Below are 13275 nucleotides of genomic sequence, written 5' to 3' on the forward strand. Positions count from 1 at the left end.
AGCCCAGGAAGGCCGCCGACCGCGGGAATTCGCGCCGCCCCCATCCCGCCAGCCTGAACGAGACTTCCAGAGCACCCTGGAAGACATCGAGGGACTGGAATAACTGGCATTCGACGTGCCACAGGGCTCGTTGGTCTATGGGTATGATTCCTGCTTAGGGTGCAGGAGGTCCCGGGTTCAAATCCCGGACGAGCCCTAGCATTTGTGCAAACTGATCGCACGTCAGTGGCTGAGTCAGCGCAAAAAGCTCGCCGCCAATGTCAAATGAATTTCTTATTTGATGTGAGCAATTGACACTCTGGTCCGACGCATGAAGGCAATTACGAAGGTTTCGGGTACAGATGGTAGCAGATGCATGTTAGTAAGTCTTGCTTAAAGTGATGAAAAAGTGTTTCCGCCCGGGAACCTTCTGCGTGTTAGGCAGACGTGATAACCGCTACACCACGGAAACTGCTTGATTGCACCTTACTTCACAGACAACTTGTAGTGATGTTGCCATCGTAACTAAAAAATTCAATAAATGTGGTACTTGCAAAACGAAGGGACATGCAGCAGATGCACACACGACGAGGCTCACTGGAGTACAATACGACATAGGCAGGAAAATACTGTTCCCACCCGGGATCGAACCGGGGACCTGCTGCGTGTGAAGCAGACGTGATAACCGCTACACTACGGAAACGACGGAGCCGAGGAGTCCATCCTTGTTCACTCGAAATTGCCTCAGCCTTTCTCTCGTCCGCGAATGCACACACGACAGTTCTTTTGTCAGCCTGGAACCCATCGCAGCCGAGGGCTCAAGAAGTCTTCGGGGTTCTCGAGAGGGTGTCTGCCGTAGCACCCCTAACGAGATAGCGGCGTTTCGCGCAGTCGTTATTGCAAGTCATATCAGCAAAAGCAATCACTTTCTCAGCAGCAGGCAGTGCGAGCCCAGGGGCAGCTCTACATGAAGGTACCAATAGCCCAGGAAGGCCGCCGACCGCGGGAATTCGCGCCGCCCCCATCCCGCCAGCCTAAACGAGACTTCCAGAGCACCCTGGAAAACATCGAGGGACTGGAATAACTGGCATTCGACGTGCCACAGGGCTCGTTGGTCTAGGGGTATGATTCCTGCTTAGGGTGCAGGAGGTCCCGGGTTCAAATCCCGGACGAGCCCTAGCGTTTTGTGCAAACTGATCGCACGTCAGTGGCTCAGTCAGCGCAAAAAGCTCGCCTCCAATATCAAATGAATTTCTTATTTGATGTGAGCAATTGACAGTCTGATCCGACGCATGAAGGCAATTACGAATGTTTCGGGTACAGATGGTAGCAGATGCATGTTAGTAAGTCTTGCTTAAAGTGATGAAAAGGTGTTTCCGCCCGGGATCGAACCGGGGACCTTCTGCGTGTTAGGCAGACGTGATAACCACTACACCACGGAAACTGCTTGAGTGCACATTACTTCACAGACAACTTGTAGTGATGTTGCCATCGTAACTAAAAAATTCAATAAATGTGGTACTTGCAAAACGAAGGGACATGCAGCAGATGCACACACGACGAGGCTCACTGGAGTACAATACGACATAGGCAGGAAAATACTGTTCCCACCCGGGATCGAACCGGGGACCTTCTGCGTGTGAAGCAGACGTGATAACCGCTACACTACGGAAACGACGGAGCCGAGGAGTCCATCCTTGTTCACTCGAACTTGCCTCAGCCTTTCTCTCGTCCGCGAATGCACACACGACAGTTCTTATGTCAGCCTGGAACCCATCGCAGCCGAGGGCTCAAGAAGTCTTCGGGGTTCTCGAGAGGGTGTCTGCCGTAGCACCCCTAACGAGATAGCGGCGTTTCGCGCAGTCGTTATTGCAAGTCATATCAGCAAAAGCAATCACTTTCTCAGCAGCAGGCAGTGCGAGCCCAGGGGCAGCTCTACATGAAGGTACCAATAGCCCAGGAAGGCCGCCGACCGCTGGAATTCGCGCCGCCCCCACCCCGCCAGCCTAAACGAGACTTCCAGAGCACCCTGGAAGACATCGAGGGACTGGAATAACTGGCATTCGACGTGCCACAGGGCTCGTTGGTCTAGGGGTATGATTCCTGCTTAGGGTGCAGGAGGTCCCGGGTTCAAATCCCGGACGAGCCCTAGCGTTTTGTGCAAACTGATCGCACGTCAGTGGCTGAGTCAGCGCAAAAAGCTCGCCGCCAATGTCAAATGAATTTCTTATTTGATGTGAGCAATTGACACTCTGGTCCGACGCATGAAAGCAATTACGAAGGTTTCGGGTACAGATGGTAGCAGATGCATGTTAGTAAGTCTCGCTTAAAGTGATGAAAAAGTGTTTCCGCCCGGGATCGAACCGGGGACCTTCTGCGTGTTAGGCAGACGTGATAACCGCTACACCACGGAAACTGCTTGAGTGCATCTTACTTCACAGACAACTTGTAGTAATGTTGCCATCGTAACTAAAAAATTCAATAAATGTGGTACTTGCAAAACGAAGGGACATGCAGCAGATGCACACACGAAGAGGCTCACTGGAGTACAATACGACATAGGCAGGAAAATACTGTTCCCGGCCGGGATCGAACCAGGGACCTTCTGCGTGTGAAGCAGACGTGATAACCGCTACACTACGGAAACGACGGAGCCGAGGAGTCCATCCTTGTTCACTCAAACTTGCCTCAGCCTTTCTCTCGTCCGCGAATGCACACACGACAGTTCTTTTGTCAGCCTGGAACACATCGCAGCCGAGGGCTCAAGATGTCTTCGGGGTTCTCGAAGGGTGTCTGCCGTAGCACCCCTAACGAGATAGCGGCGTTTCGCGCAGTCGTTATTGCAAGTCATATCAGCAAAAGCAATCACTTTCTCAGCAGCAGGCAGTGCGAGCCCAGGGGCAGCTCTACATGAGAGAGCACCGTCTCTTGTGCCCTCACGTGGCGGAAGTCTGGAACCTTGCCTGTGTGCTCTTAGCGCTGATTGGAGGAACGACGCCGGACAATGTGTCGATTGACTGGTTCCTTACCCCTGATCTTCAGACCAACCCCCGGACGCGACGCAATGCGATGGTGTGGCTCTTGGGCCACACCATTTTCACGATCTATGACCTTTCCCTTACCACTGCTATCTCCTTCATGGAGTACCTGTGGAGCCAACATCGCTTGGCGGAAGCTACCCGAACTTACACCATTACCTTTGCTAGATTTTTAAGAGTCGCAATGGTTCATGGTTACCAAAGGGTATTCCAGGCCGACTAAGGCGCCTCTTCCAGGCCTTGCCTGTGTCTTCCCTGGAGCTCTGTCACTTGAATTTTTCACATTTCCCTTGACTTGTCTATGCCTTTGAGTGGTCGTTGACCCTCTAGGCACCCCTCGAGTAGCCTCTACTCTGTTACTCCTGGACTGATAATCGGACACATGAGCAATCGTGTGCACTCTGTCTGGAATAGTATTAAGAAATTGGAAACCACGTAATACATCTTAGAGAATCCTTATTTCGTTACTTCTCTGGGCGATGGAATTATCTCGCCGATTTCGTTTTCAGTTGTGTGTGCTGCCGTCCCTGTTTTATTTGCCTTCATTTCTTTCTTTCTTTCTTTATTTTTTTACTTTCTTTCTTTCATTCCTTGCCTCACACCTGCAAGTCGAGGTGTCTTTAAGAGTTGTGTGTCGTCGCTCCCTGCGGCATAGCAGAGTGTGCCTCAAATTTACCATTCGACTTGCACTAGTCAGCACTCAACTTTAAGTGCTGTGACGACACTAGAGGATGGCGGCAATTTGGAGCGGAAAAGGTTGGGCTATAGGGGAGGTAGGAGGCCCATTTTAAAATAAAAAAAAAAAAAAAAAAGAAAAAAAAAGAAAAAAAAAAAAAAAAGGTACCAATAGCCCAGGAAGGCCGCCGACCGCGGGAATTCGCGCCGCCCCCATCCCGCCAGCCTAAACGAGACTTCCAGAGCACCCTGGAAGACATCGAGGGACTGCAATAACTGGCATTCGACGTGCCACAGGGCTCGTTGGTCTATGGGTATGATTCCTGCTTAGGGTGCAGGAGGTCCCGGGTTCAAATCCCGGACGAGCCCTAGCATTTGTGCAAACTGATCGCACGTCAGTGGCTGAGTCAGCGCAAAAAGCTCGCCGCCAATGTCAAATGAATTTCTTATTTGATGTGAGCAATTGACACTCTGGTCCGACGCATGAAGGCAATTACGAAGGTTTCGGGTACAGATGGTAGCAGATGCATGTTAGTAAGTCTTGCTTAAAGTGATGAAAAAGTGTTTCCGCCCGGGAACCTTCTGCGTGTTAGGCAGACGTAATAACCGCTACGCCACGGAAACTGCTTGATTGCACCTTACTTCACAGACAACTTGTAGTGATGTTGCCATCGTAACTAAAAAATTCAATAAATGTGGTACTTGCAAAACGAAGGGACATGCAGCAGATGCACACACGACGAGGCTCACTGGAGTACAATACGACATAGGCAGGAAAATACTGTTCCCGCCCGGGATCGAACCGGGGACCTGCTGCGTGTGAAGCAGACGTGATAACCGCTACACTACGGAAACGACGGAGCCGAGGAGTCCATCCTTGTTCACTCGAAATTGCCTCAGCCTTTCTCTCGTCCGCGAATGCACACACGACAGTTCTTTTGTCAGCCTGGAACCCATCGCAGCCGAGGGCTCAAGAAGTCTTCGGGGTTCTCGAGAGGGTGTCTGCCGTAGCACCCCTAACGAGATAGCGGCGTTTCGCGCAGTCGTTATTGCAAGTCATATCAGCAAAAGCAATCACTTTCTCAGCAGCAGGCAGTGCGAGCCCAGGGGCAGCTCTACATGAAGGTACCAATAGCCCAGGAAGGCCGCCGACCGCGGGAATTCGCGCTGCCCCCATCCCGCCAGCCTAAACGAGACTTCCAGAGCACCCTGGAAAACATCGAGGGACTGGAATAACTGGCATTCGACGTGCCACAGGGCTCGTTGGTCTAGGGGTATGATTCCTGCTTAGGGTGCAGGAGGTCCCGGGTTAAAATCCCGGACGAGCCCTAGCGTTTTGTGCAAACTGATCGCACGTCAGTGGCTCAGTCAGCGCAAAAAGCTCGCCTCCAATATCAAATGAATTTCTTATTTGATGTGAGCAATTGACAGTCTGATCCGACGCATGAAGGCAATTACGAAGGTTTCGGGTACAGATGGTAGCAGATGCATGTTAGTAAGTCTTGCTTAAAGTGATGAAAAGGTGTTTCCGCCCGGGATCGAACCGGGGACCTTCTGCGTGTTAGGCAGACGTGATAACCACTACACCACGGAAACTGCTTGAGTGCACATTACTTCACAGACAACTTGTAGTGATGTTGCCATCGTAACTAAAAAATTCAATAAATGTGGTACTTGCAAAACGAAGGGACATGCAGCAGATGCACACACGACGAGGCTCACTGGAGTACAATACGACATAGGCAGGAAAATACTGTTCCCACCCGGGATCGAACCGGGGACCTGCTGCGTGTGAAGCAGACGTGATAACCGCTACACTACGGAAACGACGGAGCCGAGGAGTCCATCCTTGTTCACTCGAACTTGCCTCAGCCTTTCTCTCGTCCGCGAATGCACACACGACAGTTCTTATGTCAGCCTGGAACCCATCGCAGCCGAGGGCTCAAGAAGTCTTCGGGGTTCTCGAGAGGGTGTCTGCCGTAGCACCCCTAACGAGATAGCGGCGTTTCGCGCAGTCGTTATTGCAAGTCATATCAGCAAAAGCAATCACTTTCTCAGCAGCAGGCAGTGCGAGCCCAGGGGCAGCTCTACATGAAGGTACCAATAGCCCAGGAAGGCCGCCGACCGCGGGAATTCGCGCCGCCTCCATCCCGCCAGCCTAAACGAGACTTCCAGAGCACCCTGGAAGACATCGAGGGACTGGAATAACTGGCATTCGACGTGCCACAGGGCTCGTTGGTCTAGGGGTATGATTCCTGCTTAGGGTGCAGGAGGTCCCGGGTTCAAATCCCGGACGAGCCCTAGCATTTGTGCAAACTGATCGCACGTCAGTGGCTGAGTCAGCGCAAAAAGCTCGCCGCCAATGTCAAATGAATTTCTTATTTGATGTGAGCAATTGACACTCTGGTCCGACGCATGAAGGCAATTACGAAGGTTTCGGGTACAGATGGTAGCAGATGCATGTTAGTAAGTCTTGCTTAAAGTGATGAAAAAGTGTTTCCGCCCGGGATCGAACCGGGGACCTTCTGCGTGTTAGGCAGACGTGATAACCGCTACACCACGGAAACTGCTTGATTGCACCTTACTTCACAGACAACTTGTAGTGATGTTGCCATCGTAACTAAAAAATTCAATAAATGTGGTACTTGCAAAACGAAGGGACATGCAGCAGATGCACACACGACGAGGCTCACTGGAGTACAATACGACATAGGCAGGAAAATACTGTTCCCGCCCGGTATCGAACCGGGGACCTGCTGCGTGTGAAGCAGACGTGATAACCGCTACACTACGGAAACGACGGAGCCGAGGAGTCCATCCTTGTTCATTCGAAATTGCCTCAGCCTTTCTCTCGTCCGCGAATGCACACACGACAGTTCTTTTGTCAGCCTGGAACCCATCGCAGCCGAGGGCTCAAGAAGTCTTCGGGGTTCTCGAGAGGGTGTCTGCCGTAGCACCCCTAACGAGATAGCGGCGTTTCGCGCAGTCGTTATTGCAAGTCATATCAGCAAAAGCAATCACTTTCTCAGCAGCAGGCAGTGCGAGCCCAGGGGCAGCTCTACATGAAGGTACCAATAGCCCAGGAAGGCCGCCGACCGCGGGAATTCGCGCCGCCTCCATCCCGCCAGCCTAAACGAGACTTCCAGAGCACCCTGGAAGACATCGAGGGACTGGAATAACTGGCATTCGACGTGCCACAGGGCTCGTTGGTCTAGGGGTATGATTCCTGCTTAGGGTGCAGGAGGTCCCGGGTTCAAATCCCGGACGAGCCCTAGCATTTGTGCAAACTGATCGCACGTCAGTGGCTGAGTCAGCGCAAAAAGCTCGCCGCCAATGTCAAATGAATTTCTTATTTGATGTGAGCAATTGACACTCTGGTCCGACGCATGAAGGCAATTACGAAGGTTTCGGGTACAGATGGTAGCAGATGCATGTTAGTAAGTCTTGCTTAAAGTGATGAAAAAGTGTTTCCGCCCGGGAACCTTCTGCGTGTTAGGCAGACGTGATAACCGCTACACCACGGAAACTGCTTGATTGCACCTTACTTCACAGACAACTTGTAGTGATGTTGCCATCGTAACTAAAAAATTCAATAAATGTGGTACTTGCAAAACGAAGGGACATGCAGCAGATGCACACACGACGAGGCTCACTGGAGTACAATACGACATAGGCAGGAAAATACTCTTCCCACCCGGGATCGAACCGGGGACCTTCTGCGTGTGAAGCAGACGTGATAACCGCTACACTACGGAAACGACGGAGCCGAGGAGTCCATCCTTGTTCACTCGAACTTGCCTCAGCCTTTCTCTCGTCCGCGAATGCACACACGACAGTTCTTATGTCAGCCTGGAACCCATCGCAGCCGAGGGCTCAAGAAGTCTTCGGGGTTCTCGAGAGGGTGTCTGCCGTAGCACCCCTAACGAGATAGCGGCGTTTCGCGCAGTCGTTATTGCAAGTCATATCAGCAAAAGCAATCACTTTCTCAGCAGCAGGCAGTGCGAGCCCAGGGGCAGCTCTACATGAAGGTACCAATAGCCCAGGAAGGCCGCCGACCGCGGGAATTCGCGCCGCCTCCATCCCGCCAGCCTAAACGAGACTTCCAGAGCACCCTGGAAGACATCGAGGGACTGGAATAACTGGCATTCGACGTGCCACAGGGCTCGTTGGTCTAGGGGTATGATTCCTGCTTAGGGTGCAGGAGGTCCCGGGTTCAAATCCCGGACGAGCCCTAGCGTTTTGTGCAAACTGATCGCACGTCAGTGGCTGAGTCAGCGCAAAAAGCTCGCCGCCAATGTCAAATGAATTTCTTATTTGATGTGAGCAATTGACACTCTGGTCCGACGCATGAAAGCAATTACGAAGGTTTCGGGTACAGATGGTAGCAGATGCATGTTAGTAAGTCTCGCTTAAAGTGATGAAAAAGTGTTTCCGCCCGGGATCGAACCGGGGACCTTCTGCGTGTTAGGCAGACGTGACAACCGCTACACCACGGAAACTGCTTGAGTGCATCTTACTTCACAGACAACTTGTAGTGATGTTGCCATCGTAACTAAAAAATTCAATAAATGTGGTACTTGCAAAACGAAGGGACATGCAGCAGATGCACACACGAAGAGGCTCACTGGAGTACAATACGACATAGGCAGGAAAATACTGTTCCCGCCCGGGATCGAACCGGGGACCTTCTGCGTGTGAAGCAGACGTGATAACCGCTACACTACGGAAACGACGGAGCCGAGGAGTCCATCCTTGTTCACTCGAACTTGCCTCAGCCTTTCTCTCGTCCGCGAATGCACACACGACAGTTCTTATGTCAGCCTGGAACCCATCGCAGCCGAGGGCTCAAGATGTCTTCGGGGTTCTCGAGAGGGTGTCTGCCGTAGCACCCCTAACGAGATAGCGGCGTTTCGCGCAGTCGTTATTGCAAGTCATATCAGCAAAAGCAATCACTTTCTCAGCAGCAGGCAGTGCGAGCCCAGGGGCAGCTCTACATGAAGGTACCAATAGCCCAGGAAGGCCGCCGACCGCGGGAATTCGCGCCGCCCCCATCCCGCCAGCCTAAACGAGACTTCCAGAGCACCCTGGAAGACATCGAGGGACTGGAATAACTGGCATTCTACGTGCCACAGGGCTCGTTGGTCTATGGGTATGATTCCTGCTTAGGGTGCAGGAGGTCCCGGGTTCAAATCCCGGACGAGCCCTAGCATTTGTGCAAACTGATCGCACGTCAGTGGCTGAGTCAGCGCAAAAAGCTCGCCGCCAATGTCAAATGAATTTCTTATTTGATGTGAGCAATTGACACTCTGGTCCGACGCATGAAGGCAATTACGAAGGTTTCGGGTACAGATGGTAGCAGACGCATGTTAGTAAGTCTTGCTTAAAGTGATGAAAAAGTGTTTCCGCCCGGGAACCTTCTGCGTGTTAGGCAGACGTGATAACCGCTACACCACGGAAACTGCTTGATTGCACCTTACTTCACAGACAACTTGTAGTGATGTTGCCATCGTAACTAAAAAATTCAATAAATGTGGTACTTGCAAAACGAAGGGACATGCAGCAGATGCACACACGACGAGGCTCACTGGAGTACAATACGACATAGGCAGGAAAATACTGTTCCCGCCCGGGATCGAACCGGGGACCTGCTGCGTGTGAAGCAGACGTGATAACCGCTACACTACGGAAACGACGGAGCCGAGGAGTCCATCCTTGTTCACTCGAAATTGCCTCAGCCTTTCTCTCGTCCGCGAATGCACACACGACAGTTCTTTTGTCAGCCTGGAACCCATCGCAGCCGAGGGCTCAAGAAGTCTTCGGGGTTCTCGAGAGGGTGTCTGCCGTAGCACCCCTAACGAGATAGCGGCGTTTCGCGCAGTCGTTATTGCAAGTCATATCAGCAAAAGCAATCACTTTCTCAGCAGCAGGCAGTGCGAGCCCAGGGGCAGCTCTACATGATGGTACCAATAGCCCAGGAAGGCCGCCGACCGCGGGAATTCGCGCCGCCCCCATCCCGCCAGCCTAAACGAGACTTCCAGAGCACCCTGGAAAACATCGAGGGACTGGAATAACTGGCATTCGACGTGCCACAGGGCTCGTTGGTCTAGGGGTATGATTCCTGCTTAGGGTGCAGGAGGTCCCGGGTTCAAATCCCGGACGAGCCCTAGCGTTTTGTGCAAACTGATCGCACGTCAGTGGCTCAGTCAGCGCAAAAAGCTCGCCTCCAATATCAAATGAATTTCTTATTTGATGTGAGCAATTGACTGTCTGATCCGACGCATGAAGGCAATTACGAATGTTTCGGGTACAGATGGTAGCAGATGCATGTTAGTAAGTCTTGCTTAAAGTGATGAAAAGGTGTTTCCGCCCGGGATCGAACCGGGGACCTTCTGCGTGTTAGGCAGACGTGATAACCGCTACACCACGGAAACCGCTTGAGTGCACATTACTTCACAGACAACTTGTAGTGATGTTGCCATCGTAACTAAAAAATTCAATAAATGTGGTACTTGCAAAACGAAGGGACATGCAGCAGATGCACACACGACGAGGCTCACTGGAGTACAATACGACATAGGCAGGAAAATACTGTTCCCGCCCGGGATCGAACCGGGGACTTTCTGCGTGTGAAGCAGATGTGATAACCGCTACACTACGGAAACGACGGAGCCGAGGAGTCCATCCTTGTTCACTCGAACTTGCCTCAGCCTTTCTCTCGTCCGCGAATGCACACACGACAGTTCTTTTGTCAGCCTGGAACCCATCGCAGCCGAGGGCTCAAGATGTCTTCGGGGTTCTCGAGAGGGTGTCTGCCGTAGCACCCCTAACGAGATAGCGGCGTTTCGCGCAGTCGTTATTGCAAGTCATATCAGCAAAAGCAATCACTTTCTCAGCAGCAGGCAGTGCGAGCCCAGGGGCAGCTCTACATGAAGGTACCAATAGCCCAGGAAGGCCGCCGACCGCTGGAATTCGCGCCGCCCCCATCCCGCCAGCCTAAACGAGACTTCCAGAGCACCCTGGAAGACATCGAGGGACTGGAATAACTGGCATTCGACGTGCCACAGGGCTCGTTGGTCTAGGGGTATGATTCCTGCTTAGGCTGCAGGAGGTCCCGGGTTCAAATCCCGGACGAGCCCTAGCGTTTTGTGCAAACTGATCGCACGTCAGTGGCTCAGTCAGCGCAAAAAGCTCGCCGCCAATATCAAATGAATTTCTTATTTGATGTGAGCAATTGACAGTCTGATCCGACGCATGAAGGCAATTACGAAGGTTTCGGGTACAGATGGTAGCAGATGCATGTTAGTAAGTCTTGCTTAAAGTGATGAAAAGGTGTTTCCGCCCGGGATCGAACCGGGGACCTTCTGCGTGTTAGGCAGTAGTGATAACCGCTACACCACGAAAACTGCTTGAGTGCACCTTACTTCACAGACAACTTGTAGTGATGTTGCCATCGTAACTAAAAAATTCAATAAATGTGGTACTTGCAAAACGAAGGGACATGCAGCAGATGCACACACGACGAGGCTCACTGGAGTACAATACGACATAGGCAGGAAAATACTGTTCCCGCCCGGGATCGAACCGGGGACCTTCTGCGTGTGAAGCAGACGTGATAACCGCTACACTACGGAAACGACGGAGCCGAGGAGTCCATCCTTGTTCACTCGAAATTGCCTCAGCCTTTCTCTCGTCCGCGAATGCACACACGACAGTTCTTTTGTCAGCCTGGAACCCATCGCAGCCGAGGGCTCAAGATGTCTTCGGGGTTCTCGAGAGGGTGTCTGCCGTAGCACCCCTAACGAGATAGCGGCGTTTCGCGCAGTCGTTATTGCAAGTCATATCAGCAAAAGCAATCACTTTCTCAGCAGCAGGCAGTGCGAGCCCAGGGGCAGCTCTACATGAAGGTACCAATAGCCCAGGAAGGCCGCCGACCGCTGGAATTCGCGCCGCCCCCATCCCGCCAGCCTAAACGAGACTTCCAGAGCACCCTGGAAGACATCGAGGGACTGCAATAACTGGCATTCGACGTGCCACAGGGCTCGTTGGTCTAGGGGTATGATTCCTGCTTAGGGTGCAGGAGGTCCCGGGTTCAAATCCCGGACGAGCCCTAGCGTTTTGTGCAAACTGATCGCACGTCAGTGGCTGAGTCAGCGCAAAAAGCTCGCCGCCAATGTCAAATGAATTTCTTATTTGATGTGAGCAATTGACACTCTGGTCCGACGCATGAAGGCAATTACGAAGGTTTCGGGTACAGATGGTAGCAGATGCATGTTAGTAAGTCTTGCTTAAAGTGATGAAAAAGTGTTTCCGCCCGGGAACCTTCTGCGTGTTAGGCAGACGTGATAACCGCTACACCACGGAAACTGCTTGATTGCACCTTACTTCACAGACAACTTGTAGTGATGTTGCCATCGTAACTAAAAAATTCAATAAATGTGGTACTTGCAAAACGAAGAGACATGCAGCAGATGCACACACGACGAGGCTCACTGGAGTACAATACGACATAGGCAGGAAAATACTGTTCCCGCCCGGGATCGAACCGGGGACCTGCTGCGTGTGAAGCAGACGTGATAACCGCTACACTACGGAAACGACGGAGCCGAGGAGTCCATCCTTGTTCACTCGAAATTGCCTCAGCCTTTCTCTCGTCCGCGAATGCACACACGACAGTTCTTTTGTCAGCCTGGAACCCATCGCAGCCGAGGGCTCAAGAAGTCTTCGGGGTTCTCGAGAGGGTGTCTGCCGTAGCACCCCTAACGAGATAGCGGCGTTTCGCGCAGTCGTTATTGCAAGTCATATCAGCAAAAGCAATCACTTTCTCAGCAGCAGGCAGTGCGAGCCCAGGGGCAGCTCTACATGAAGGTACCAATAGCCCAGGAAGGCCGCCGACCGCGGGAATTCGCGCCGCCTCCATCCCGCCAGCCTAAACGAGACTTCCAGAGCACCCTGGAAGACATCGAGGGACTGGAATAACTGGCATTCGACGTGCCACAGGGCTCGTTGGTCTAGGGGTATGATTCCTGCTTAGGGTGCAGGAGGTCCCGGGTTCAAATCCCGGACGAGCCCTAGCATTTGTGCAAACTGATCGCACGTCAGTGGCTGAGTCAGCGCAAAAAGCTCGCCGCCAATGTCAAATGAATTTCTTATTTGATGTGAGCAATTGACACTCTGGTCCGACGCATGAAGGCAATTACGAAGGTTTCGGGTACAGATGGTAGCAGATGCATGTTAGTAAGTCTTGCTTAAAGTGATGAAAAAGTGTTTCCGCCCGGGAACCTTCTGCGTGTTAGGCAGACGTGATAACCGCTACACCACGGAAACTGCTTGATTGCACCTTACTTCACAGACAACTTGTAGTGATGTTGCCATCGTAACTAAAAAATTCAATAAATGTGGTACTTGCAAAACGAAGGGACATGCAGCAGATGCACACACGACGAGGCTCACTGGAGTACAATACGACATAGGCAGGAAAATACTGTTCCCACCCGGGATCGAACCGGGGACCTTCTGCGTGTGAAGCAGACGTGATAACCGCTACACTACGGAAACGACGGAGCTGAGGAGTCCATCCTTGTTC

At 52.1% G+C, this 13275-nt stretch overlaps 33 non-coding genes across 33 annotated transcripts; 13 read left to right on the forward strand and 20 right to left on the reverse strand.

Annotated features, from left to right (window-relative positions):
* Positions 1–124: 124 nt before the first annotated feature.
* Positions 125–196, forward strand: Trnap-agg (transfer RNA proline (anticodon AGG)). The gene has a single exon. It is a non-coding gene; the product is annotated as a tRNA-Pro (tRNA).
* A 413-nt stretch (positions 197–609) lies between these two features.
* Trnav-cac (transfer RNA valine (anticodon CAC)) lies at positions 610–682 on the reverse strand. Its single transcript has one exon. It is a non-coding gene; the product is annotated as a tRNA-Val (tRNA).
* Positions 683–1084: 402 nt separating this feature from the next.
* Positions 1085–1156, forward strand: Trnap-agg (transfer RNA proline (anticodon AGG)). Its single transcript has one exon. It is a non-coding gene; the product is annotated as a tRNA-Pro (tRNA).
* A 194-nt stretch (positions 1157–1350) lies between these two features.
* On the reverse strand, positions 1351–1423 carry Trnav-aac (transfer RNA valine (anticodon AAC)). The gene has a single exon. It is a non-coding gene; the product is annotated as a tRNA-Val (tRNA).
* Positions 1424–1581: 158 nt separating this feature from the next.
* On the reverse strand, positions 1582–1654 carry Trnav-cac (transfer RNA valine (anticodon CAC)). Its single transcript has one exon. It is a non-coding gene; the product is annotated as a tRNA-Val (tRNA).
* A 402-nt stretch (positions 1655–2056) lies between these two features.
* Positions 2057–2128, forward strand: Trnap-agg (transfer RNA proline (anticodon AGG)). The gene has a single exon. It is a non-coding gene; the product is annotated as a tRNA-Pro (tRNA).
* A 194-nt stretch (positions 2129–2322) lies between these two features.
* Trnav-aac (transfer RNA valine (anticodon AAC)) lies at positions 2323–2395 on the reverse strand. Its single transcript has one exon. It is a non-coding gene; the product is annotated as a tRNA-Val (tRNA).
* Positions 2396–2553: 158 nt separating this feature from the next.
* Positions 2554–2626, reverse strand: Trnav-cac (transfer RNA valine (anticodon CAC)). The gene has a single exon. It is a non-coding gene; the product is annotated as a tRNA-Val (tRNA).
* A 1363-nt stretch (positions 2627–3989) lies between these two features.
* Positions 3990–4061, forward strand: Trnap-agg (transfer RNA proline (anticodon AGG)). Its single transcript has one exon. It is a non-coding gene; the product is annotated as a tRNA-Pro (tRNA).
* Positions 4062–4474: 413 nt separating this feature from the next.
* On the reverse strand, positions 4475–4547 carry Trnav-cac (transfer RNA valine (anticodon CAC)). Its single transcript has one exon. It is a non-coding gene; the product is annotated as a tRNA-Val (tRNA).
* A 402-nt stretch (positions 4548–4949) lies between these two features.
* Positions 4950–5021, forward strand: Trnap-agg (transfer RNA proline (anticodon AGG)). Its single transcript has one exon. It is a non-coding gene; the product is annotated as a tRNA-Pro (tRNA).
* A 194-nt stretch (positions 5022–5215) lies between these two features.
* On the reverse strand, positions 5216–5288 carry Trnav-aac (transfer RNA valine (anticodon AAC)). Its single transcript has one exon. It is a non-coding gene; the product is annotated as a tRNA-Val (tRNA).
* A 158-nt stretch (positions 5289–5446) lies between these two features.
* Trnav-cac (transfer RNA valine (anticodon CAC)) lies at positions 5447–5519 on the reverse strand. Its single transcript has one exon. It is a non-coding gene; the product is annotated as a tRNA-Val (tRNA).
* A 402-nt stretch (positions 5520–5921) lies between these two features.
* On the forward strand, positions 5922–5993 carry Trnap-agg (transfer RNA proline (anticodon AGG)). Its single transcript has one exon. It is a non-coding gene; the product is annotated as a tRNA-Pro (tRNA).
* A 193-nt stretch (positions 5994–6186) lies between these two features.
* Positions 6187–6259, reverse strand: Trnav-aac (transfer RNA valine (anticodon AAC)). Its single transcript has one exon. It is a non-coding gene; the product is annotated as a tRNA-Val (tRNA).
* A 158-nt stretch (positions 6260–6417) lies between these two features.
* Positions 6418–6490, reverse strand: Trnav-cac (transfer RNA valine (anticodon CAC)). The gene has a single exon. It is a non-coding gene; the product is annotated as a tRNA-Val (tRNA).
* Positions 6491–6892: 402 nt separating this feature from the next.
* Positions 6893–6964, forward strand: Trnap-agg (transfer RNA proline (anticodon AGG)). The gene has a single exon. It is a non-coding gene; the product is annotated as a tRNA-Pro (tRNA).
* Positions 6965–7377: 413 nt separating this feature from the next.
* Positions 7378–7450, reverse strand: Trnav-cac (transfer RNA valine (anticodon CAC)). Its single transcript has one exon. It is a non-coding gene; the product is annotated as a tRNA-Val (tRNA).
* A 402-nt stretch (positions 7451–7852) lies between these two features.
* Positions 7853–7924, forward strand: Trnap-agg (transfer RNA proline (anticodon AGG)). The gene has a single exon. It is a non-coding gene; the product is annotated as a tRNA-Pro (tRNA).
* A 194-nt stretch (positions 7925–8118) lies between these two features.
* Positions 8119–8191, reverse strand: Trnav-aac (transfer RNA valine (anticodon AAC)). The gene has a single exon. It is a non-coding gene; the product is annotated as a tRNA-Val (tRNA).
* A 158-nt stretch (positions 8192–8349) lies between these two features.
* Positions 8350–8422, reverse strand: Trnav-cac (transfer RNA valine (anticodon CAC)). The gene has a single exon. It is a non-coding gene; the product is annotated as a tRNA-Val (tRNA).
* A 402-nt stretch (positions 8423–8824) lies between these two features.
* Trnap-agg (transfer RNA proline (anticodon AGG)) lies at positions 8825–8896 on the forward strand. The gene has a single exon. It is a non-coding gene; the product is annotated as a tRNA-Pro (tRNA).
* A 413-nt stretch (positions 8897–9309) lies between these two features.
* Trnav-cac (transfer RNA valine (anticodon CAC)) lies at positions 9310–9382 on the reverse strand. Its single transcript has one exon. It is a non-coding gene; the product is annotated as a tRNA-Val (tRNA).
* Positions 9383–9784: 402 nt separating this feature from the next.
* Positions 9785–9856, forward strand: Trnap-agg (transfer RNA proline (anticodon AGG)). The gene has a single exon. It is a non-coding gene; the product is annotated as a tRNA-Pro (tRNA).
* A 194-nt stretch (positions 9857–10050) lies between these two features.
* On the reverse strand, positions 10051–10123 carry Trnav-aac (transfer RNA valine (anticodon AAC)). Its single transcript has one exon. It is a non-coding gene; the product is annotated as a tRNA-Val (tRNA).
* Positions 10124–10281: 158 nt separating this feature from the next.
* Positions 10282–10354, reverse strand: Trnav-cac (transfer RNA valine (anticodon CAC)). Its single transcript has one exon. It is a non-coding gene; the product is annotated as a tRNA-Val (tRNA).
* Positions 10355–10756: 402 nt separating this feature from the next.
* Trnap-agg (transfer RNA proline (anticodon AGG)) lies at positions 10757–10828 on the forward strand. The gene has a single exon. It is a non-coding gene; the product is annotated as a tRNA-Pro (tRNA).
* A 194-nt stretch (positions 10829–11022) lies between these two features.
* Trnav-aac (transfer RNA valine (anticodon AAC)) lies at positions 11023–11095 on the reverse strand. Its single transcript has one exon. It is a non-coding gene; the product is annotated as a tRNA-Val (tRNA).
* Positions 11096–11253: 158 nt separating this feature from the next.
* On the reverse strand, positions 11254–11326 carry Trnav-cac (transfer RNA valine (anticodon CAC)). The gene has a single exon. It is a non-coding gene; the product is annotated as a tRNA-Val (tRNA).
* Positions 11327–11728: 402 nt separating this feature from the next.
* Trnap-agg (transfer RNA proline (anticodon AGG)) lies at positions 11729–11800 on the forward strand. The gene has a single exon. It is a non-coding gene; the product is annotated as a tRNA-Pro (tRNA).
* Positions 11801–12214: 414 nt separating this feature from the next.
* Trnav-cac (transfer RNA valine (anticodon CAC)) lies at positions 12215–12287 on the reverse strand. Its single transcript has one exon. It is a non-coding gene; the product is annotated as a tRNA-Val (tRNA).
* Positions 12288–12689: 402 nt separating this feature from the next.
* On the forward strand, positions 12690–12761 carry Trnap-agg (transfer RNA proline (anticodon AGG)). Its single transcript has one exon. It is a non-coding gene; the product is annotated as a tRNA-Pro (tRNA).
* Positions 12762–13174: 413 nt separating this feature from the next.
* Trnav-cac (transfer RNA valine (anticodon CAC)) lies at positions 13175–13247 on the reverse strand. The gene has a single exon. It is a non-coding gene; the product is annotated as a tRNA-Val (tRNA).
* Between the last annotated feature and the right edge of the window lie 28 nt (positions 13248–13275).

This window comes from Schistocerca cancellata, chromosome 2 (assembly GCF_023864275.1).
Source record: "Schistocerca cancellata isolate TAMUIC-IGC-003103 chromosome 2, iqSchCanc2.1, whole genome shotgun sequence".
In the NCBI taxonomy this organism is placed as follows: Eukaryota; Metazoa; Arthropoda; class Insecta; order Orthoptera; family Acrididae; genus Schistocerca; species Schistocerca cancellata.